Here is a 24302-nt window from a genome sequence, read left to right on the forward strand (position 1 = left end):
CTATGACGCTATTCCTAGCAAAACAATAATGGTGATAAAATAGTACTTACCAGCATTTGATCCTTCTAGAAGTTGATTTATATAATAGGATCCACCGCATTAGCTGTGAATGGCTCCATCACACTGACCCTGAATGGGTGGTACCAGCCTCAAATGAACTCTTTATTTTCCACATCTCTCGGTTGATCAAGGAGGAGTGTGGAGGGAGATGTGAGGAACGCAAGCAGAGAGGTTGTTCAATTCAGTTCATTGCCCATGTGTGGAAGTGAGACATAGTTGTTATTTTCTAACATCTGATAGATTTCTAAACGACCTTTTCCCAGAATTTCTGTAAATTCCTAAGAGTAGAGTCTATGTCTGTCACATTCCGCACTGTATCCCTGGCACCCAGCACAATGTCTGGCGTGTGGGAAATGATAAATAAATAAAGATTGGATAAATGAATGAGTAAATAAATGAATAAAAAATGATTATAATTCTGTTGGATTAACAGTATAGAAATAGAGCCAAATATTAAAGATGTAAAAATTGACTCAACACATTGGAAAAACTTACTAGTAAGTAGAAATTGATAGGTATAATGAACTGTGTTGTGATAATGTGAATTCCCCCTTAAAGGCCCAATGACTAAGTGGACGTAATTTAGGGAATTTTTTAACTGGGACCATTAATACCTATAGTCCTTTTTATGTCAAAGAAATTCTTCTTCTCAAGAAACAGAAAATAAAGTGCTACCAACACAATAGCCACATATATTTTCTTTTAGTTTTCACATTTTGTGTTACCATATTTTTTGCTCATTTCTTCATCAAATGCACAGTTATTTTAATAGCATTTATAAGTTATGTAAACATCTTTGTATGAAAGAAATAAAAATTTCCACAACAAATATTTTCATTTCTGTACTAGAAGAGACCAAAAAAGCAAGATAGAATATATTTTCTCAAGAATATCTTACAAAAGATTCATCCTCTGTTTATTTTGTTTAAACCAAGTACTATGTCCGAATTATTTAAATAACAGTATGTTGTTTCCATTTGTACAAAAATACATTTTAGATACATGAAAAATTATTCATACTTCTTACCTACAAATGGATGAATTGTTAAAAATTTCTTTATGTTCATTATTTTCAGTTTTGTTTATCCATTAAACCCATTGTTCAAATAAAATCTTATAAGGGAACCCAATATGTAAGACTGGTAGGGACTTCCCTGGTGGCGCAGTGGTTGAGAATCCACCTTCTAATGCAGAGGACATGGGTTCGAGCCCTGGTCTGGGAAGATCCCACATGCCATGGAGCAACTAAGCCCGTGCACCACAAGTACTGAGCCTGCGCTCTAGAGCCCGTGTGCCACAACTCCTGAGCCCGCATGCCGCAACTACTGAGCCCATGCTCTGCAACAAGAGAAGCCACCGCAGTGAGAAGCCCACACACTGCAACGAAGAGTAGCCCCCGCTCGCTGCAAGTAGAGAAGGCCTGTGTGCAGCAATGAAGACCCAACACAGCCGAAAATAAATAAATTAATTAAAAAACAAATAAATAAGACTGGTAGAGGGCATGTCATTCTGATTGAAATAGGGTTGCAGCCCTGACAGCTGCTCACTACCTCTGCCATTGAGGCAGTTGGGGTTGGAGGCAGATTCCAAATTCCCTAGGATGTCACTCGGTGCAGTTGAACCACATTTTTCATGGTTTCTTTTTCTGTACTCTTGGGGGGCTGACAAAGCAGTCAAATTGTTGAAAAGTAGCTGCATTACTTCATAAATGATCATTAAGTAGCAAGTCATTTCTCTCCTAATTGTATAAATAAATGATATATAGAATTCAATTCTAGCAACAGAATCTAAACCATATGATTTCCAAACACACTAATATCATTTCAGCCCTTTTATAATAATTCTTATTGTTCAACAAACATGTTAATCCATCCTGTAGTATTCTGATAATGAGATTTCATGAAAAGGAAGAAAATTCTAAGTCCTTTAAGCCTGCAGAGAATAAGTGTTACTCGGGATCAGAAATTTATTCTGTCTGCCACAGACTCTCATTGTCTCTTGCCATATAGTTAGACTAAATTATCAGCTTTTATCCCTGTCTTCAAACTCTTACCCCTACGAAACCCTCCTACACTCATTACTTGAATACTCTTGAAAAACCCTTCTAATTGTATAATTTTCCTGCTGTAAATACCTGTAGTGGCTGCTTTTTTCCTAGCAGAGTTTTAAAACTCTCAGCAATAAGTGGAAAATTCAGTCATCAACAAATGTTTTGATATATGGCCAGAAACATCAGACGAGAATGTCAAAGATGCTTGATCTCTGTCTTGTCTGTGTTTAAGAATAAAATGTAATGACTATCATGGTGGCCTTTTCATTCTGGATAGGAAGCAACTAGCACCTAAGTTTCCATTTATCCCCTGGATGTATAATTTGTATTTAGAGCCAAGAATAAGGTAAATTCATAGAGGAAGAAAGAGTGTGAAGGTAGAAGACTTCAGGGGGAAATTGCAACCTTATCAGTGGAGATCCAGGTTCTGTAGCACCTAAAACTTTAAAACTGTGGCATGGGGGTGGGGTTCCTTAGAACAAAGAATACAAAATTACATGCACAAAAAAATTGGACTAGGACTTGAAAGGGACCTATAATATGAGGGACCCTAAAACTGAAGTTTCATTATCTTCATGGTAAATTCTGCTGCAACTACTAGTGGGTCAGGAGAAAGCTAACCTTTATAGCTGTGGTCTCTCCATTCGTATCTTTTTCTAGTTATTTTGCTGTACTGGGCTTTAACAATGACTTTCATTCCATTAGTACCCTCCCTCCCCTTTCTTTTTTTTTCTTTTCCATTATAGTTTATTACAAGGTATTGAATACAGTTCCCTGTGCTATACAGTAGGTCCTTGTTGTCTATTTTATATATAGTAATCCCAAATTCCTAATTTATTCCCCACCCTTTTCCCCTTCGGTTACGTAAATTTGTTTTCTGTCTCTGTGAGTCTGTTTCTGTTTGGTAAATAAGTTCATTTGTATCTTTTTTTTTTTTTTTTTAGTTTGCACATATAAGTGATATCATATGATATTTGTCTTTCGCTGTCTGACTTACTTCACTTATTATGGTAATCTCCAGGTCCATCCGTGTTGCTGTAAATGGCATAATTTCATTCTTTTTTATGGCTGAGTAATATTCCATTGTATATATATACCACATCTTCTTTATCCATTCGTCTGTCGATGGGCATTTAGGTTGCTTCCATGTCTTGGCTATTGTAAATAGTGCTGCTCTGAACATTGGGGTGCATGTATCTTTTCAAATTAGAGTTTTCTCCGGACATATGCCCAGAAGTGGGATTGTTGGATCATATGGCAACTCTATTTTTAGTTTTTTAAGAAACCTCCATACTGTTTTCCATAGTGGCTGCACCAATTTACATTCTTACCAACACTGTAGGAGTACCCTCCCCTTTCTGAATGTCACGTTGGTCTGTATGCTTCAATTATGTCCCAGAAACGTCTGGCTGTAGCTCTTGATCCCATACTATTTAAGCAATACAAATTTTAGGTGGTTTACACCTGGAAGTCTTTTCTCCCTGTTGGCCACAGAGTAGCTCTGCTGCTTCCCATTCCCATGTTCTTTATTAATATAGTAGCCATAAGACTCAGCTTGCTGGGATAGTCCCAGTTATGCCTGTTCTCCTGGCATAGTTATTAAAACTGCCTCCTTTCTGGAACTTCAGGGAACCAGAAAGTACTAGGGCAATCGCAGAGAGGGAGGAGCCTGATAAAGAGCCCCAATAAAGCTGTTTTTGAACTCCTAGGTCCACCCACAACCTGTGCATGCATGGATCTGATCTTAGATACCAAAGACTGAGCTAACAGAAAGACCTCCACCGACGTCCCAAACTGACCACTGGGTGGTGCACATGAGGGACAGTTCCAAATAACCTGCAAACCCTTCAACAACTGCCCTGACAGTGGTACCACAGCCCACAGAAGATAGGTTGAAACTTGTAGCCTGAATCAAAGCAGGACATGTACATGCTGTCACAAAAATATCCAAACCAAGTACCTACTAAAACAACAACAAAAAATTCAATATCCTTTGTAGAATTTAAACAAGACCCAATCTCGTAATATTCAAAATGTCCAAGAAACAATCCCAAATTACTCAACGTATGAAGAACCCCAGAAATCTCAACTCACATGGAAAAAGACAATCAACAGGCACCAACAAGATGACACAGATAATAGAATTTTCTGACACAGACTTTAAAGCAGCTATAATAAAAATGTAGAAAGAGCAATCACAAACATTCTTGAAATGCAAGTTAAAATTAAAAGTATCTGCAAAGAAATAGAATATATAAAGAAGAACCAAGTGGAAATTTTAGGATTGAAAAATAAAATTGAAATTTTGAAACCTCACTTGATACATTCAATAGCAGAATAGCAGTGACAGAGGAAAGTTAGTGAACTTAAAGATGTATCAACAGAAATTGTCCAGTCTGAACAACAGATAGAAAAAAAAAGATTGAAAAAAATAAACAGAGCCAAAGGGATCTGTAAGATTACAATAAAATGTCTAACATTCCTGTTGTTGGAGTCCTAGAAGAAACGGAGGAAGAGTGTGGTGCTGAGAAATACTTGAAGAACTAATAGACAAAACTTCCCCAGTTCTAGGGCTTCCCTGGTGGCACAGTGGTTAAGAACCTGCCTGCCAATGCAGGGGACATGGGTTCGAGCCCTGGTCTGGGAAGATCCCACATGCCGCGGAGCAACTAAGCCCGTGTGCCACAACTACTGAGCCTGCACTCTACAGCCCGTGAGCCACAACTACTGAAGCCCGCGCGCCTAGAGCCCATGCTCCGCAACAAGAGAAGCCCACGCACTGCAACAAAGAGTAGCCCACACTCGTCACAACTAGAGAAAGCCCGCACGCAGCAATGAAGACACAACAGAGCCAAAAATGAAAATAAATTTATAAAAAGCAAAAAACAAAAAAAACTTCCCCCATTCAAGAGAAGACCTACAAATTCAAGAAACTAAGTGAATCCCAAACAGGATAAACCCAAAAAGTTCAAGTGTAGAAACATTACAATTAAACCACTGAAAACAAAAGACAAGGAAAAGTCTTGAAAGCAGCGAGAGAAAAATGACACATTACCTATAGTAGAACAATTTCTTAAATAACAATGGATTTCTCATCAGAAACCATGGTGGACAGAAAAAAGGGATAAAGCATTTTTAAAGTGCTGGAAGAAAACTGTGAATCTAGAATTTTATATTCAGAGAGAATATCCTTCAAAAATAAAGGTGAATTAAAGAAATTCTCAGATGAAGAAAAACTAAGATAATTTGGAGACAAAAGACCTGGTCTAAAAGAATTGCTGAAGGAAATTCTTCAGGCAGAAGGGAAATGATACCAAAAGGAAACCTGGAACATCAGGATTGAAGGAAGAGCACCAGAAATTGTAAATATCTGGGAAAAAAGAGAGAAGACACTAATTACCAATACCAGAAATGAAAAAGAGACTGTTGCTAAAGAGTCCACAGACTTGAAAAGGATGATAAGGGAATTATTAACAACTCTATGCATATAAATTGAACAGCTAAGATGAAATGGACTGTTTCCTTGAAAGCCACAAAACACCAAAACTCACCCAATATGAACTGTATAATCTGAATAGCCCTATAACTATTAAATAAATCTAACAAAACATGTACGTAGTCTGTATGTTGAAAACTACAAAAAAGGAAAAAAGAAAACATAAGAAATCAGAGAAGACCTAAATACATGGAAAACATATTATGTTCATGGAATGGAAGACTCGGTATATTAAGGATGTTAATTCTCTCCAAATTGCTCAGTAGTTTTAAAATAATACTAATAAAAATTCCAGTAGTATTTTTTGTAAACGTAGGCAAACTGATTTAAAGTTTATAGGGGATGGAAAATGAAGTAGAATAGCGAAAACAGTTTTGAAAAAGAAGAATAAAATGGGAAGAATCATTCTAATAGATATTAAAACTTACTATATAACTAGGATAATCAAGAAAGGAGAGATATACACGTAGAGCAATAGAATAGAGAGTCCAGAAAAAGAAAAATATGGCTATTTAGTTTTTACAAAAGTGTAAAAGGAATCCAATGGAGAAAGAATAGTCTTTTCAACAAATGGTTTTAGAACAATTGATGATTCATGTGCAAAAACAGAACAAAACAAACAAAACAAAAACCTTTAACCTACCTCACACTTTATACAAGACTTATTTCAAAATGGATCATAGATTTAAATTTAAACATAAAATTATAAAACTTTTAGAAGGAAACATAGGAGAACATCTTTGTGACATGAATTTAGGTTGAAGAGTTGGTAGACATAACACCAAAAATACAATCTATTAAAAAAAACTGATAGGGCTACCCTCGTGGTGCAGTGGTTGAGGGTCCACCTGCCGATGCAGGGGACATGGGTTCATGCCCTGGTCTGGGGGGATCCCACGTGCCGCGGAGCAGCTGGGCCCATGAGCCATGGCTGCTGAGCCTGCGCATCTGGAGCCTGTGCTCTGCAACAGGAGAGGCCACAGCAGTTAGAGGCCCGTGTACCACAGGAAAAAAAACAAAAAAACAACCTGATAAATTGAAGTTTATCAAAATTAAAAATTTTTGCTCTGTGAAAGACACTGTTAAGAGGAAAAAGAAGTTACAGACTGTGAGAACACATTTTCAAATCATGTATCTGACAAAGGATATGTATCTAGAACATATAAAGGGCTCTCAAAACTCAGCAGTAAGAAAATGGACAATGTAGGCAATCTGTATATCTTCTTTGGAGAAATGTCTATTTAGGTCTTCTGCCCATTTTTGGATTGGGTTGTTTGTTTTTTTGTTATTGAGCTGCATGAGCTGCTTGTAAATTTTGGAGATTAATCCTTTGTCAGTTGCTTCATTTGCAAATATTTTCTCCCATTCTGAGGGTTGTCTTTTGGTCTTGTTTATGGTTTCCTTTGCTGTGCAAAAGCTTTGAAGTTTCATTAGGTCCCATTTGTTTATTCTTGTTTTTCTTTCCATTTCTCTAGGAGGTGGGTCAAAAAGGATCTTGCTGTGATTTATGTCATAGAGTGTACTGCCTGTGTTTTCCTCTAAGAGTTTATCTGATAGTTTCTGGCCTTACATTTAATCCATTTTGAGCTTATTTTTGTGTATGGTGTTAGGGAGTGTTCTAATCTCATACTTTTACATGTACCTGTCCAGTTTTCCCAGCACCACTTATTGAAGAGGCCGTCCTTTCTCCACTGTACCTTCCTGCCTCCTTTATCAAAGATAAGGTGGCCATATGTGTGTGGGTTTATCTCTGGGCTTCCTATCCTGTTCTGTTGATCTATCTTTCTGTTTTTGTGCCAGTACCATACTGTCTTGATTACTGTAGCTTTGTAGTATAGTCTGAAGTCAGGGAGCCTGAATGGCCATCATCAAAAAATCTAGAAACAATAAATGCTGGAGAGGGTGTGGAGAAAAGGGAACACTCTTGCACTGCTGGTGGGGGTGTGAATTGGTACAGACACTATGGAGAACAGTATGGAGGTTCCTTAAAAAACTACTAATAGAACTACCATATGACCCAGCAATCCCACTACTGGGCATATACCCTGAGAAAACCATAATTCAAAAAGAGTCATGTACCAAAATGTTCATTGCAGCTCTATTTATAATAGCCCGGAGATGGAAACAACCTAGGTGTCCATCATCGGATGAATGGATAAAGAAGATGTGGCACATATGTACAATGGAATGTTACTCAGCCATAAAAAGAAACGAAATTGAGCTATTTGTAATGAGGTAGATGCACTTAGAGTCTGTCATACAGAGTGAAGTAAGTCAGAAAGAGAAAGACAAATACCGTATGCTAACACATATATATGGAATTTAAGGGGAAAAATGTCATGAAGAACCTAGGGGTAAGACAGGAATAAAGACACAGACCTACTGGAGAATGAACTTGAGGACATGGGGAGGGGGAAGGGTAAGCTGGGACGAAGTGAGAGAGTGGCATGGACATATATACAGTACCAAACGTAAAATAGATAGCTAGTGGGAAGCAGCCACATAGCACAGGGAGATCAGCTCAGTGCTTTGTGGCCACCTCGAGCGGTGGGATAGGGAGGGTGGGAGGGAGGGAGACGCAAGAGGGAAGAGAGATGGGAACATATGTATATGTATAACTGATTCACTTTGTTTTAAAGCAGAAACTAACACCATTGTAAAGCAATTATACTCCAATAAAGATGTAAAAAAAAAGATAATGGACAGTGTAATTAAAAGTGGGAAAGGGCTCGAGCAGACAGTTCACCAAAGAGGTTATAAGGATGGCTAATAAGTATATAAAAAGATGTTCAATGTCATTAGTCGTTAGGGAAATGCAAGTTACAACCACAATGAGATACCACTATACAACTCTTAGAATGGCCAAAATAAAAAATACTGACATTATCAAGTGCTGATGAGGATGCAAAGTAACAAGAACTCTCACATAATTCTGGTGGGAATACAAAAAGGCATAGCCACTCTGAAAAAGTGGCTTGATACTTTTTTAAAAGTTAAACAGGCACTTATCATATGATCCAGTTATACTACTCCTGAGTATTTACCCAAGAGTAAGAATTGGCAATCTTTTTCTATAAAGAGGTAGATGGGCAATATTTTAGACTTTGCAGGTCATAAAATATCTGTCACAGCGGCTCAGTTCTGTTATAATGCAAAAGTAGCCATAGACAATATGTTTTTTTAAAAATGAGTGTGAATGTGTTCCAATGAAATATTATTAAGAAAACAGGTGGTAGAACAGATGTGACATGAATGTTCTGTGTAGTTTGTTGACCCCTGCCCTAAAGAAATAAAAACTTATGTTCACACAAAAACCTGTACACTACTGTTTAACGCAGCTTTATTCATAATTGCCAAACATTGGAAAGAACCTAAATGTCTTTCAGTAGGTAAACGGATAAGCAAACTGTGGTGCAGTCATTCAGTGGCATACTACTCAGTGATAAAATAACTACCGATAAACGCAACAAGTTGGATGGATCTCAAGGGAATTATGCCGAATATAAAAAGAAAATATCAAGGTTACATACTGTATGATTCCGTTTATATGACATTCCAAGAAACAAAACTACAGTGATGGAGAACAGATCAGTGGTTGCCAAGGGGTATGGGGGGCCAACATAACTTTTTTTTTTAACATCTTTATTGGAGTATAATTGCTTTACAATGGTGTGTTAGTTTCTGCTTTATAACAAAGTGAATCAGTTATACATATACATATGTTCCCATCTCTCTTCCCTCTTGCGTCTCCCTCCCTTCCACCCTCCCTATCCCACCCTTCCAGGCGGTCACAAAGCACCCAGCTGCTCTCCCTGTGCTATGCAGCTGCTTCCAACTAGCTATCTACCTTACCTTTGGTAGTGTATACATGTCCATGTCTCTCTCTCGCTTTGTCACAGCTTACCCTTCCTGCTCCCCATATCCTCAAGTCCATTCTCTAGTAGGTGTGTGTCTTTATTCCTGTCTTACCCCTAGGTTCTTCATGACATTTTTTCTTAAATTCCATATATATGTGTTAGCATACAGTATTTGTCTTTCTCTTTCTGACTTACTTCACTCTGTATAACAAACTCTAGGTCTACCCACCTCATCACAAATAGCTCAATTTCGTTTCTTCTTATGGCTAATATTCCATTGTATATATGTGCCACCAACGTAACTTTAAAGGCATAGCACAAGGGAGTTCATTGAGGTGTTCTCTATACTGTTTGTGATACTGTTAACACAACTTTATGGGTATGTTAAAATTCATAGAACTTTTCACGTGTTAAAACTGATAGAAAAAAGTCGATTTTACTTTATGGTAATTAAAAAAATAAAATGCAGAGAAAATAAAAACTGTCCCCTTTCTCTCAGATTATCCCATCTTGGATGATAAATTATTTGGTGAGCTTACGTATCAATTCTTTCAAGACAATAATATCTACTCTTAATTTTATTCCTCATTTACAGATGAGGAAGCTGAGGCCCATAGCTATTTGATTACTGGTGGTTGTGCTAAGGGCTGAACCTATGATACCTGAATGCAAAGCTTGGGCTTTATCTATAAGGTTATATAGCCTCCATCAGATGGCTGTACACCAGGTCAGCCGCCTCTGTGAAGTCAGTCTGATTACATCAGGCCATCCTTTTTGGTGAAAGTTATCAACAAATTCTGAGATAGGTTGGGCAGGGTCGACCTCTCTGGGGAGTTAACATTTCAGGCCTAAATGAAAGGAGGACGTGAACCATGTGAATTTTAATGGTAATGTGTGTTACAAGTATGGGAAACATCAAGTGCAACATTTGAAGCAAGATCAGATCCATGTCTTCACCTAGTAGAAGAAGTACAGTGTGACTCAGGTAGAGAGAGTGAAATGGAGAGTAGTAGGATAAACACTCAGAGAAGTAGACATTGCCCAGGTTATATAGAGCTTTGCAAGTCACAGTGGAGACTTTGGATTTTAATGTAGGTATGTTGGAAAACCAATGAAGAGTTCTAAATAGGTGATTCATCTGATTTATGTTTTAAATCAGTCTGCACTATAGGGGGCAAGCATGAAAGTGGAGTAGAGGGGGATCAGTTAGGAGACTGTGGCCATATTTCAGGGTGGAAATGAGGATGACTTTGGCTAGAGTGGTACCTGTGATAGTTAATGGAAAGCAGTGAGATTCAGGATATATTCCCAAGCAGGGTTGACAGGATTTGCTGATGGATTAGATAGGAGTCTAAGAGAAAGAGACGGTTTCCAAGTTCTGGTCTAAGCACTGTAAAAGTTTTATCTCGATGCAGTGGAATCAATGAGAAGCGGTCAGATTGAGGATATATTTTTGAAGAAAGACACAAAGGGGCTTGATAATAGACTGGAGGAAGGGTAGAAGGAAAAGGGAAGAATGAAAGATGACTCCTAAGTTTTAAGACTGAGAAAATGGGTAAACAGAGTTACTATAAAATAGGGCAGGAAACACTGAGGAAGCAGTAGGTTTGGGAGGGGAGTTGAAAATTATACTTCTTAATCCAAGTGGAAATAGCAAGCAAGTGGTTCCATATATGAATCTGGTGTGTGGGAACGAGATCAGGACAGGAGATGTAAATTTTGGAGCTATCACCATCTAGATCTTATTTAAAAGTCACAGGACGGGATGAGATCTCCTAGGGATAGAGTGTGCATAAAAAAGAGGAACAAACACTGTGCCCTAGGTCACTGATTATTTATTTATTTATTTTAATTTTAAAAAGCATTTTATGGTAACACTTTTTTTTGTTAGTTTCTGCTTTATAGCAAAGTGAATCAGTTATACATATGTTCCCATATCTCTTCCCTCTTGCAGTCTCCCTCCCTCACACCCTCCCTATCCCACCCCTCCAGGCGGTCACAAAGCAGCGAGCTGCTCTCCCTGTGCTATGCAGATGCTTCCCACTAGCTATCTACCTTACCTTTGGTAGTGTATATATGTCCATGCCTCTCTCTCACTTTGTCACAGCTTACCCTTCCTGTTCCCCATATCCTCAAGTCCATTCTCTAGTAGGTCTGTGTCTTTATTCCTGTCTTACCCCTAGGTTCTTCATGACATTTTTTTTTCTTAAATTCCATATATATGTGTTAGCATACGGTATTTGTCTTTCTCTTTCTGACTTACTTCACTCTGTATGACAGACTCTAGGTCTACCCACCTCATTACAAATAGCTCAATTTTGTTTCTTTTTATGGCTGAGTAATATTCCATTGTATATATGTGCCACATCTTCTTTATCCATTCATCCTATGATGGACACCTAGGTTGTTTCCATCTCCGGGCTATTGTAAGTAGAGCTGCAATGAACATTTTGGTACGTGACTCTTTTTGAATTATGGTTTTCTCAGGGTATATGCCCAGTAGTGGGATTGCTGGGTCATATAGTAGTTCTATTTGTACTTTTTTAAGGAACCTCCATACTGTTCTCCATAGTGTCTGTACCAATTCACATTCCCACCAGCAGTGCAAGAGTGTTCCCTTTTCTCCGCACCCTCTCCAGCATTTATTGTTTCTAGATTTTTTGATGATGGCCATTCTGACTGGTGTGAGATGATATCTCATTGTAGTTTTGATTTGCATTTCTCTAATGATTAATGACACCATACACAAAAATAAGCTCAAAATTCATTAAAGACCTAAATGTAGGGCCAGAAACTATCAAACTCTTAGAGGAAAACATAGGCAGAACACTCTATGACAGAAATCACAGCAAGATCCTTTTTGACCCAGCTCCTAGAGAAATGGAAATAAAAACAAAAATAAACAAATGGGACCTAATGAAACTTCAAAGCTTTTGCACAGCAAAGGAAACCATAAACAAGACCAAAAGGCAACCCTCAGTTTGGGAGAAAATATTTGCAAATAAAACAACTGACAAAGGATTAATCTCCAAAATTTATAAGCAGCTCATGCAGCTCAATAACAAAAAAACAAACAACCCAATCCAAAAATGGGCAGAAGACCTAAATAGACATTTCTCCAAGAAGATATACAGACTGCCAACAAACACATGAAAGAATGCTCAACATCATTAATCATTAGAGAAAGTCCACTGTATTATTTAGAGGTCGGGAAGAGAAGGATGCATTAGCAAATGAAATTGAGAAGAAGCAAGCCAATGAGGTAGGAGGAAAATCTGGCAAACCAAGTGAAGGAAAGGTTTCAAGGAGGAGAGTAACACCAGCTGTGTGAAATGTTGCTGAGAGGTCAAGGAAGGTAGGGACTGAAAACTGATCATGGGGCTTGGTATTAAGTAGGTTGGTTACTGGTGACCTTGATAAGAACCTTTTCAGAGTAGAGGGAATAAAAGTCTGAGAATGGGAGGTGAGAATGTGGAGACTAACTTTCAGGCTAGTTCTCTTTTGTAAGGAGTGGAATAAGAGGGGCAAGACTTCAAGTGGATGATTTTTAAGTCGGTCCAAATGTAATATAGTTCACGGTTGATAAGAGTGGGTAATTACAATGTTTCAAGGACACATTGTTAGGAAGCTCTGTTGTAATTAGAGTTTTAAATCAATAAGAGTTATTTTCTATCTTGAAATATAAATGTGTATTAAATGATGAAGCAGAACCAAGTTAATATTTAATTCAATATGAGGATAATCTTTGAGGTCAATTCCATACATTTAAATGAAGCAAAAGACAAGCTCTGAAGATAGCTTAATAACTTTACATCTTTGAGAGACATCTCTAAAATCACAATAGCTGATATAGCTATCTTCGGAGCTAGTCATTTAATACATGGCATTGACCCACTTTCCTCTTTATTTAAGAGTTAGCTGTTCAGTTGAATCTTGTCCTTGCAATGTGAAGAAAAGTAATATAATTTGTTGTACATGTTTTAGTCAAAATTATAGAGTTCATATAACAAAAGGATCTGTTGCAAGTGAATGTAGAATAAATCATAAGATACTGAACTTTTTTTAAAAAACAGTTTTTTCAGTATGAGGAATTTAAATTACTGTTTGATTACCATTCTCATTTCTTTTTGTTTCAAATTCATTTATTTATTTTTGGCTGCGTTGGGTCTTCGTTGCTGTGTGTGGGCTTTCCCTAGTTGTGGCGAGCGGGGGCTACTCTTCACTGTGGCGCGTGGGCTTCTCATTGCGGTGGCTTCTCTTGTGGCGGAGCGTGGGCTCTAGGTGCGTGGGCTTCAGTAGTTGTGGCACACGGGCTCAGTAGTTGTGGCTTGCAAGCTCTAGAGCGCAGGTTCAGTAGTTGTGGCGCACGGGCTTAGTTACTCTGCAGCATCATCCGGATCTTCCCGGGCCAGGGATTGAACCCGTGTCCCCTGCATTGGCAGGTGGATTCTTAACCACTGCGCCACCAAGGAAGCCCCCCATTTCTTTTTGATGTTAGACAAATTGACTTCCAAGTTATTTACTTGAGTAGTAATTTATATCTAGCCGATGCATAGGCAATTTTGAAGATTGAGGTGTCTCTTGTTTTACTTTCCCTCAATAAATATAATAAAAAGTGGTTTGTGGTTGGGGTGAAAGGAGAATCACTTTTCCCATCAACAGCAAGACTGTATTACTGTCCAAATATAGCAAATCTCCTGTATGATATTAGGTGTTACGGTTTTCATATTTAAAATCCTGATTTCTTTCCCCTTCCACTCAAGATGAAACACCTCTTGATTCACTGGCAGGTAATGACAAAACATTGCCCAAACTGCCAGACTGGGGCTAGAGCAAAATTCCACTAGAACAGCAAGCACCCTCTTTCCCTTTGCCCAGCACTGACTCAGACTCATAAATTAGCATAGCAAGTGATGGATATTTTTCCAAGTGAGAAACAGAGTTTTCCTAGAGCCAAGGAATAAAGTAACTGATTCAGACTTTTGCAAACCATCAGGAACACTGATGACAGAAACCACATAACAAACTTTATCAAGTTTTTTCCAGTTTGGCTCTGAAAACAAAGCCAAGCAGAGATGTGTTTTTTAAGAAAAGAATCATTAAAATGAAAAAAAAACTCAACCAAGGACAGGTGAGCAATAGTTAATTTTAATTAATGATCACCAAGTCATAGACTCACAGATGTTGTAAATATTCATTTTTTAAACCACTCTTGTACATTTTCCTAAATGGTTCCTTTTCTAAAACAAACACCCACAATCTCAACCCTGCGGGACATAACTTCTTAATATAATTCAAGGTCTTCATAAGCATAAATTTATATGAAACTTTTATGATGTCAAAATTTCTTAGTAACATAGCAAGTATAATAGTGAAATGAATAAATTGTAATCTAACAAATTATATATAATATTATCCTCTTTTCTCATTTTCATCTTGGGTGTTTTCAGTGTCATAGGAGCCATATGAGGTCAACAGTTGACATGAAATATGTAGAATTTGGAAATAATTTAGAGAAAAGCAAAAATAATGATAAGAATGAGGTCTTCGGAAGTCAGCAGTTGTTTGAACAAGGATTGAATGTGTTTTCCAAAAAAAGACAGGGTTTTAATTTATTTTTGTTCTGCTTGTTTGTGGAATACAAAAATGATTATCGTACCACCAGTTAGCATTTAAACTAAGCAAGAAAGGGCTTCTTCCCTGGTGGCGCAGTGGTTAAGAATCCACCTGCCAGTGCAGGGGACATGGGTTCAATCCCTGGTCCGGGAAGATCCCACATGCCGCAGAGCAACTAAGCCTGTGCGCCACAACTACTGAACCTGCGTTCTAGAGCCCGCAAGCCACAACTACTGAGCTCAGACGCCTAGATCCCGTGCTCCGCAGCAAGGAGCCTCCGCAACAAGAAGCCTCTGCAATAAGAAGCCTGCATACCGCAACTAGAGAAGCCCATGCACAGCAACGAAGACCCAATGCAGCCAAAAAATTAATAATTAATTAAATTTTAAAAAATAAAATCAGCAAAGAGGGTATAAGAACAGAAAAAAATAAGACAAAGAGGTTAAAAAAAAAAAAGACAAAGAGGTTAAAAGTAAAATAAGCACACAGAATGTAGCCCAAGAGGCTCTATGTTGTATTAATATGTGCTTGCAAGAGATGGACCACCTGTTTGGCTCTGTGCTCCCCTGAAGCAAGTGTAAAGATGTATCACAGTAAATTGCATCATACAGACAAAGTTTTTAGAACAACCACACCTTTTCCTAGTACTGAGACCAGAGTAATAGGCTATTTTGTTACACAATTATCAGCAACCTCAGCAACTTGCTTTCAGTGAGTATAGCAATGGATTTCATAGGGCTGCTTTTTAAAAGTTTCCTTAATGAATGACTGTGGCATAATATCAAAGAACATTCAAGAGAAGCACTTCTAGGAGATAGTAAGACAATATGGGGCAGGAATGTCTCACGGTCAGCCTGACATAATATAGAATAAAGCTTTAGACCTGAGCTCTTCAATACAGTAGCCACTAGCTACATGAGGCTACTTACATTTAAATTTAAATTAATTAAAATTAAATAAAACTAAAAACTTGGTTCCTCCATCACACTAGCCACATTTCAAGTTCTCAGTGGCCATCTGTGGCTGGTCCTACGCTGTTGGACAGCACAGATAAAAACTATTTTCATCTTTGTAGAAAATTCTGTTGGACATTGCTGGTTTAGACTTGTAAGAAAAGAATGTACTGAATATTTTTCAGACAAGCTACTTGTGATAGTCACTGAAAGAGTTGGGGAGGGTGATTTATAGTTGTTCACAAATATGAGAATACAATGAACAATTATTTTTCAATTATGAATAAGTGGCCTCCTGCCCCTTGAAATGCTGTGAGCTTGAAGATTTGACTATATACCTAATAATAGTTTTGAACAGTGATCATTATCTTCACTTCTGAAAGTTTTATTATCAGCCTAAGCAGAATATCTTGGGAATATAGAAAATGACCATCTTTTGCAACTGACTTTGTTACAAACTCAGAATTCATAAACCGAGATAATGTTTGAAATTATTCCCTTATTCCCACATGAGAAACACTGTTGTAATCCTTTTGGTATCACCTTCATAGGCATTTTACAAAATACATAAGGAAAAAGGACATGGTCTCACTGCTTCTACCTTTGTTCCCCTATAAATATTCTCAACATAGGTGATCCTCCATAAATGTAAGTCAGATCATAGCACTCCTCCATTCAGAGTTTTGCAGTGGCTGCCATCTCACTTGGAATTAGTGCTGAAGCCCCTCTAATGGCCTTCCATGATTAGCCTGTTATCTCACTCATCTCCTCTCCTACCCCTTACTCTAGGCTCAGTCAGCTCCAGCCACACTGGCATCTCTGCTCTTTCTCAAACAAAACACACATGATCCTACCTCAGGGCCTCCGCTTTAGCTGTGCACTTTGACCCATTCTTCCACAAGACATCATTTAGTTGACTCCCTCATCTTCTCCTTCAAGTCTTTGCATAAGCCTCACCTTTTTAATGAGATTGTCTCCAACTTCTCTATTTAATACTGCCACCTACCTGCCCCTTCCCAGCCCCCTAACCACTGCATTCCCTGTGCTGCATACCTCACTCTAGTTTTATTTTTCTCACTGCACTTACCCTATAATATATTGTAGTAGTATATAATTGATTTATTCCTTACATTCATTGTCTATTATCTGTCTCATCTGTCTAGAATTTAAGTTCCACAGAGAGCTCTTTATTTTGTTAACTAACGTATCCACAGCAATAAGGAGAGTGCCTGGCACACAGTAGGTACTCAAAAAATATTGGTTGAATGAATGAATGACTTCATAAGAATTTCTCTTTCTAAATACATAAAATGACATTTCTCCTGTTTCCACAGTGATTTCTGGCTGTTTCCAAATATCGTTGCTAAATTGTATAATTTTATAGTTGGAAAGGCCCTTGACAGTAATGTAGCACAATCATGCCTTTATGTAAATAAGTAAACCATGACACAGAGAGATTAAGTGACAGCACAAGGTCAACCAGCTAATTTACAGCAGAGCTAGAGGACTAGAGAGTCTCAATCCAGCTACAAAATACGATTTTTCAACACTAGGTATATTCAAAAGAGTATACCACTGTCTCTGAGGGTTATACCAGAAAAGAGATGCTAACATATTTTCAGCTACAGCATCATCATTGCAATAAGTGTATATCCTCATGTATAGCATGAACTTGAATGAGTAAATTTAAGATTCTTTAAAATAGAATCACAAAACTTTAGAAATACTTCAGATAACCCCTCACCAAACTAGTTTTTAAATATAGTGCTTTACTTGGAGTAAAAATTAAGTATTTCTAGAAAAAGAATTAGGATCTAATCATAAATACATAAATTAAACCTTGATCATTTTCTACTTCCTTTATATTTTCTGTCGTCTGGGCTCTACTTTATTCCCTTGCTGACAGCTGCGGTCTTAATGTGCATCTTTGAGAAAATAGGTGCTTTTTGGTCCAAACCACTTTTATCTTTAGCTTATTAGAAGCATCCATATATCATAGCGTGGGGAAAGAAGATAAAATAGGGCATCTTTCTTGCATATAAATCATGGCTTGTGGATCACTGCTGTTAATTAAAAATCCTTGCAAGGCTAAATTCAACATGATGGAAGCTTAGGACATCCTTGCTAAAGGACAAACCTGAAAGGAAAAGTATCTTCAAATTTCTATGAGAAGGAAAGTAGGATTGGGTCATCGCGAATCCCTGCTTGGGAGTCAGGGTTAAAATTACTTATGTATATTATACTACACCATAATTTGTTGCTGACAGTGTGAGGTGAACACACTATTCCTTGGTGTAATTGGGTTACTTTTTTGTTTCAGTGATGTTTGCTTTTTTCACTATTGTCTGGCAACATAGTAATCTTAGTATTAAGTAGAGATAGGAAACATGCAGCCTTGATCATACAATGTGTGAATTTCACAAGGTCAGAACAAAATAAGCAGAATTTTCACCATCCCATTTTAGTGACATATTCAAAAAAGAGGCCCATTAGCCTTGAGTCTGCTTTGCATGGTTATTTGATACCCTTAATGCATAAAGGAGAATGGTTAGTGTAGGTGTCTTTTCAAGGTATGAACGGATATTTATTTTAGGGTTGTGATTACTTATGCTCCTGGTTGGTGCCAGTCAGGTCAGTAGGATTATATTCCAGAAATTGATTTTTCCCCCAATGAGTAAATAATGAAGTAAGTTAACCTCATCTACTTCCTAATCTAAAACCTTTCACTTGTACCGGGAGGAAAGGCAGCTGCCTTCGCTCGAGATGTGCTTGTGCACAAGGCCAATAAACACCTTTGGGTTTTATATGAAGGTCACGCAAAGCTGATCATTTGGGAAATGTGTACAGTTGAAGTGCATCTTCTCTTCCTTGCTGTCAACAATCCTGGCTTTCAGAGATGTCTTCACCTATGTTAAAGGGTGAACACAATACTGCATTGATCATGGACATGGCTGCTGCCCTGAGAGTTTCTCTTTCATTTATTTTAAGTGTTTTTTCAGATACGAGCATGGAAAGAAAACAGCACTTAGCTGGAAATGAAAATAAAAAGACAGGTGGAAAGTAGTGATTGTTTAGATTATGAATTATCTGGGCTTGCTTTATACAGTGCCTGTTATTTTATTACTGCACAACCTGTGGCTTCTTGAAGGATCCTAACACACCCGGAAGTCACAATTAGACTTAAAGGTTTGACTCTTGTTATAGATGGAATCACCTAGTGGTCAAAGTAGTCCCATTTTGTTTCTTCATGATTCACATAGCTAATAATAATGATGGTATCCAACATAAGCATACATTTACTGCATGCCAGGAAGAACAGTAATACTTTACTTGTATTCTTTCATTTCATCCTTTTAGGGTCAGAAATCTAGCTAGCAGTGGTTTCAGGAATCAGGGTCAGGCCATCTGATTCCAAAATCTGGGTGTTTGGGCACTGGACATCACAGCCTCCTGTGCCCATAGTTAGTGGTAAGCAACAAAAATCATTATCCTCCAAGTCATTCATTAGCTGTTTATGCCTCCTGTGTAGATACAGGATTATATTAGAGAGGACCTTTGGAGAGCTTCCCGTTCATTTGAGGAAATGAAAAATAAAAGGGCTGAAAAACATTATAAAAAGTGATAACTTAATTGAAAATTATTTTTCCTTTCCTTCTCTGATATTTTAGAAATTGGCACTATCTTTCCTATTTGAAAAAATTTAGAACTTTGATGCAATTTTGATTACTCCTTTATTTTTCACTGTGATTGTTCATGAGAAAGATGTTCACAATATTGAAAATTAAAAAATAGATAAAATCTGTCTTTTCTGGCAGACAACATTTCAATATATGGGGTTGAGGTTAAGTGACTTACTTGGGGAAACTGTAAATTCTGAGAGGAGAAATATATAGCTGGTCTTAGGAAAAATTTTTCTCTCATTTGTTCCCCAAACATCTGCTAAGCGCCCACTGTATACCAGGTAATGTGCTAAGCACTAAGACCCACCAGTTCTAGGTTAACGTCCCCTCTTATCTACTCCCCAAAACCATTAGACTTTCCCCAAACTGTATTTTAATTTTTTGATGATTTGTCTTATTTCCCTCCAGACACGGTAAGGGCAGGATGCACATCTACTTATGTGTAATACACAATCATAAGTGCCTAATAGAATATTTGGTACATGCTGGCTGAGGGAGAGAGAGGTAGACCTCACTCTGTCTGCATTCTTCCTGGACATACAGCTAGACTCAGTTTTTCCAACCACCCTTGAACATGTGTCTGAGTAATGGCCAATGGAATGTAAGCAGACAGGATAAGTAACTCTTCCAGGAGTGGCCCATGGAAACCTTCCACTTAGGATCCTCTCTCTTTCCCCATCCATAAGCTAAATCCAGAGGACTCCAATGACCTCAAGGAAAGCAGGCCTATAAGATGGAGAGAGCTTTGGTCCCTGAATGTAACATAGCTACCTCTCCCTGTGGTCAACCCTCACTGGAGTGGAAAGTGAGAGAAAAAATAATGTTTTATTGTGTTAAGCCAGAATTTTCTGGTTCATAGATTGCATAAGCTGGGTTTATTTACCTTAACTAGTACAGAGTCATGAATAAAAAAATGAATGAGCACTCCTGTCATCAAGGGGTTCTCAGTTTAATTTTTGAGTTTTGGAAATTTCATCTTTCCTATCTGAAGAGCCTTTTAGAAATCATTGGGTATTTGAAAAATACGAAAGACCTTTTTTTTTTTTTTTTTGCGGTACGCAGGCCTCTCACTGTTGTGGCCTCTCCCGCTGCGGAGCACAGGCTCCGGACACGCAGGCTCAGCGGCCCTGGCTCACGGGACCAGCCGCTCCGCGGCATGTGGGATCTTCCCGGACCAGGGCACGAACCCGTGTCCCCTGCATCGGCAGGCGGAGTCTCAACCACTGCGCCACCAGGGAAGCCCCGAAAGACGTTTTTATGATACTTGCATAACGTGTGCTCAGAGGAACCACTTGGAAGAGTTATACTGGGAATCTGAAAATCCTTTGCCTCCACATATATAAGATAGGCCAGCTCCCAAGGGATATAAAGATAAAAAACAAAATTCATGCCCTCAGGGAACTTGCATTCTGGTGGGGAGAAGAGGAGAGTAAATAGAAACTTACAACTCTGTATCATGACTTGTACTCAAGGAATCCTCTCTCTTTTCTCTCTACTCCCTCCCGACAGTCTTGCCTGTGGCTTTATCATCTGTGTGCTGACAGCTTTCATTGACAGCTTTCATTTCACCCCAACAAACACTTCCTCTGAGATCCAACTGCTTACCTGATATCTCAATTGGATGTCTCACAAACATCTCAAAGTCAGCACGTCCAAATTGGAACTCATAACTGACCCTCACCAAACCTGTTTTCTCAGCACAAAAAAATGTCACCACCATTCCTCCTACATAGTTGTGCAAGTAGCAAGTTTGTGAATCATTCTTGACACCCTCCTTTTCCTCATTCCTTATCTCATCTCAACCACAGAGTCCTGTCAACTTTACCTTCTCACTATTTCCCAAATCCTTCTACTCTTCTCCGTCTTGGCCTCCATTCTAATCTAAGCCTGGGCCATAGCAAATGCTACCAAACTAGCTGCCCCATATATATTCCAATATATCTTTTATCCATTACCTACATTGCATCCAGGATGACAGTTTAAAAATAGAAATATGACTATGTATCTTCTTAATTGAGTACCTTTTGATGACATCCCATTTTCCATAGGTGAAAATAAAATCTTTAACAATTCCAGTATCCTTGAATTTTCTGACCCCTGTCTACCTCACCACTCCCATCTCACACCAATCTCTCTCCATGGCTTCATCGCCCTGGCCTGTTTCTTGAATGTGTTCCACACTCCTTGCCCTATCAGGGCTGTTCTCTCACCGGAAATGCTCCCCGAGTTTTGTCTCAGCAAAAACATCATACCCAACCAAAGGAAGCCTCCCCTGCCCTTCTGCTGTATATCAGGTTCCTTTCCCTCTTCTTACACTTATAATTGGAATTAAGTATATAATTGTAATTAGTTAGTTAATTATGGCCTCCCCCATTTGACCTTATGCTCTATGAGAACAGAGAGAAGGTCTCTTTGTTCACTGCTGTACTCCTAGCGCCTAGTACAGGGTCTGACATAAGTAAGATAAGTAAGATAATAAATAATTAAACACATGATGCAATACGGACGTATCAGAGAGGGAACTAACCACAGCAGGGGCATTGGAGATGCTTTTCCTAAGAACATACCTGGGTTTCTCTAGCAAGGATCAGTAAAAACTGGCCAATAAAAGATGGTGATTAAGATCTTCTTGGAAAGTATACCTGAAGCACTTGCTGTGAGTCAGGTGTAGTGATAAGCAATTCATATTCCCTACACCATTTTACATTTGAAGAAGCGGAAACACAGAAATTGAAGAACTCCCCAACATGACAGAGTCAGGATTTACATCCAGATGTTTTGACTTGAGAGGCCCTAGGACATTATAACTGTAGACCTTTTTCTGTGAAAGAGCTTCAGAATTTAAAAAACCAGTAGTAGTTTATAAAAATCAGCAGAACCATGTCCCTGGTTTGGGGCCCTGTTCTATAAGACCCCAGGAGCAAATTTATAATCAGTGGAACTATAGCAAACTAAGAATTGGAGATATCTGCCTTTGCAGTTGGTGGTGATCTGGCCTGATTGATGGGGCTAGGATTGGGTAGCTCTGGTTGTCTGAAGTGAACTACAGTATGACTGGCCTGCTGGGAGAAGGGACTCCGCTCATGAGGCAAGCAACTGGGTGAGGTGAGTGATTGTTCTCTACTCCTCGAGTGAGTGGAATTGTAGATGACAGTCTGCCTTGGCTTGTAGGTCCCCATCAAGGAAATGATCTCAAGTAAAATCACACCGGAGAACATTTACAAACTAGGAAGTCTCTCTGAAAGGGACAGGGTTCTCTACTAGGAAAAGAGACAGAGTGAGGAGGAGTAGCCATCCTTGGGAGTAAGAAAGTAGTATAAGAAGCTAAAATGACTACAGCTCTGCCTTGCTTTTAGTTTTCCACGTCGTTTATTTTCTTGGCAAAATTTTTGGAATACTGAATTATCCAGAGAGAGGGGGAAATGGTCCGTCCAGTATTCACCTGGATGTTGCATAAGCAGTATCTGCATTCTCTGTGATTTCCTGTGCCCTGTTTACCAAGTTCTGGAGCCAAGAACACCCTCCCTTTGTACTTTCTGTAGATTTCTCCACAGGTCTAATCTTGCCACTCTTTCCTGATACACTGGACAGTGATTCTTTCAGTCTGTTCTCTTCCCTCCACCTTCACAAGTTAAATAACTCCTGTCAGCCAGTATGGATTTTGGAAATGTCAGGAGAGGAGTTCTGACTTTAACTGACCATGAGATTGTTATCAGTCTTCTTTGAAACACCGGCCTGGCAGTGTGTGGGTAATGACCCAGTTACAGTATTATTGGATATGGTTTTAACACAAAGCTTTTAAAAGACATTTGGCAAAGACCAACTCTTTCTGTAAAGCTCAACTGGAAATAAAGCAATGTTCACTCCTCCCATGACCTTGTTCACTCGAAGGTCATTAACCATTTTGTTACTTCAACGGATGTCTTTTGTTGTTGTTGTTCTATCCCTATAGGCAGCATACCAACAAGTGGAAGAAAAAAATCACTTTTCTCCATAACTTAGAGCCCTATACTGGAATCCTTGGAGAAGGGAAAGATTTCTTGAAACAAGTTGATATGTTGCAGTGAGATGATTCTCAAACTGATTCCACTCCAGGAGTGATCTATAGACCTCATCAGGTTAGGGTTATTTGGTACTTGAAAACTGTAGTTTTAAAACATCTCTTATTTCTCCTTGCTAGCCAGACATTGTTTGAGAATGCTAGTAGGTCTGTGTGTCGATTTAATGGCAACTACATTAAAGTTGATTGTGGTTTTTAAAAAGTCCCTTCCAAGTAAAGGTGGTAATTCAATCCAGAGTAATCATGTGTCAAAGAAGTGGTCCTAACTCAATTCCTTTATAGAAGTTGGAGCAAAGAGAGTTTGTAAGTTTTGAGCTTCCGTGGAAAAACCCAGAATAGAATTCATGCTCTAACCTATATAAAGCAGGTGGTTACCTTGACTTTCCTAGACTAGTTTTCTCCTGCCTTACTGAATTGCCTACATCTCCATTTTACCTCTTACATAGAGCAGAGCCCAAACAAAGTTCAATATTCTTGCATATGTGAATTTGATATCATTTATATGGCAGGGAGAGGGAAGATACAGAGGA

The sequence above is a fragment of the Monodon monoceros genome, unplaced genomic scaffold (genome assembly GCF_005190385.1).
Source record: "Monodon monoceros isolate NGI ecotype Baffin Bay Population unplaced genomic scaffold, NGI_Narwhal_1 Super_Scaffold_22, whole genome shotgun sequence".
Lineage (NCBI taxonomy): Eukaryota > Metazoa > Chordata > Mammalia > Artiodactyla > Monodontidae > Monodon > Monodon monoceros.